Below are 1,943 nucleotides of genomic sequence, written 5' to 3'. Positions count from 1 at the left end.
AAATAAAATATTTAATAGTTAGAGATTTTTCTATAGCAACTAATTTTTTATTTTTTCCTATATCTTCCTTTTCCTTGTGGCTCACAAAACTATTTATCACTATACTTATATTTGTTTTTTTAAAAGAAAAAATATGGTTTATTAACTGAGTATATCATATATTCATAATGAAATTTTCATATTCATCTTACAGGAAAAATTATTTTATAAAATTATGTTCAGCTCAGGTTTGTTGCTTGGAAATTTGATACAAGCTTGCACCTCTCCCCACCGTATCCAGATATCTGTTCCAGAGAAGGGCCTCGCCAGATGGCAGGCCGCCTGGGACTGGAAGGCTTAACGGCTGGGACCAGTGGCTCATTCCCTCCCCACACTCACCTTTGAATTCTCAGGACTTAGGTGTTTTGCATAGCCTTGCCATATCTTCTTTGTTACCGAGCTGAAGGTCAGTGGCTCAGTTTCAGGGACGCCTGTTCTCTAGAAACAAGGAAGACTCTGTGACAACAGTGCAAGGTGCTTGTGAACAACGGGAAGGCAGAACACAAGAGAGATCGCCAATTGCCTACTCCTGCATGCCTTGGAATGCTTGGAGATACCTTGAATAATTTAGAAAGGAACAATCTTGAATAATTTAGGAAGGAACATATAACCAGATGACTAGAAACCATCACAGAGGCACAAGAAATATGAGCAACCATCAAAATGTCTCTCCCTCCAGGGAAAACATCAATTTCTTATCACCCATAGACAACACAATGGTACTTGTGGAAATGCCCAATAAACAATTCAGAATATTTATAGTAATCAAACTAAATGAGATGCAAGAGAAAAGAGACAACAACGAGCTCCAGGAGATGAGGAAGTACTTTCACGATTTGAAAGAAGAAATAGACACCATAAAGAAGAATCAAACAGAATTGTTAAAGATGAAGATTATGATACAGAAAATTAAAAACTCCTTTGAAAGTATTAAAAGTAGATTAGATCACACAGAAGATTGAATCTTGAATGTAGAAGACAAAACCTCCAATCTAGAAAAAATTATCCAAAAGACTGAGAAAACAATCAAGAAAAATGAAGATAAAATACAAGAAAAACTAGATACCATTAAGTGCCCAAATATCCGGGTAACTGGCATCCCAGAAGAGGAAGAAAATGATAAGGGAAATTATCATTTATTCCATGAAATCCTGAAAGAAAACTTTACAAACTTAGAAAGACATTAAAATATCCAGACACAAGAAATACATAGGATCCCAAATAGAATCAACCAAAGAAGATCCTCTCCCGGCAAATCATAGCCAGATTGACAAAAACTTCTGACAAAGACAAGATACTAAAGTTGGTAAGAGGGAAGCATGAGGTTACTTACAAAGGTCACCCCATTAGGCTAACATCGGACATCCAGTGGGAGGAAAAGGCAGGCAAGGAAAGAATGTGGAATACAGTCAAAGTGTTGAATGAAAAACAATTTCAACCAAGAATACTATGCCAGGCAAGATTATCTTTCATATGGGAAAAAATAGATTAGAATATTCTCAGATAAACAAAATCTGAAGGAATTTATGAATTCCAGACCAGCTCTTCAAGAGGTTGTGAAGGGAGGACTATACCAGGAAAACTAAGAAGTCAGACAAACAGTTATAAGAGAACAAAAAGCAACCAAGAAATTAGCTCACTTAATGATAGAAAGAGGTCCAGAAATATCAATAAAAGCATTGAATGTCAATGGATTAAATTCTCCAATTAAGAGACACAGACTGGCTGGGGACCAGCAGTTAGCATAATGGGTATGTCACTGGAATCCCATGTAGTCGACCGTGGTTTGCGTCCCGGACCCAGTGGCTTAAAACTCACGCCGGGTGCGTGTGCTTGCATGCCCAAGATCCTGAGAGGAGAACAGAGGAGAAGGGATTGTGGCATGGTCATCCCCCCTGGGGGGG

General features: G+C 38.0%; 1 protein-coding gene across 1 annotated transcript in view; it reads left to right on the top strand.

The window, feature by feature from the left end:
* Nucleotides 1-1,943, top strand: part of LOC102480870 (vomeronasal type-2 receptor 26-like) — a gene marked incomplete at its 3' end in the record, with an annotated part of 121,820 nt that overhangs the window by 1,139 nt on the left and 118,738 nt on the right. The window lies entirely within an intron of this gene.

Source organism: Tupaia chinensis, unplaced genomic scaffold (genome assembly GCF_000334495.1).
Source record: "Tupaia chinensis unplaced genomic scaffold, TupChi_1.0 Scaffold148894_1, whole genome shotgun sequence".
NCBI lineage: Eukaryota > Metazoa > Chordata > Mammalia > Scandentia > Tupaiidae > Tupaia > Tupaia belangeri.
This window is presented reverse-complemented; position numbering and strand designations above follow the sequence as displayed.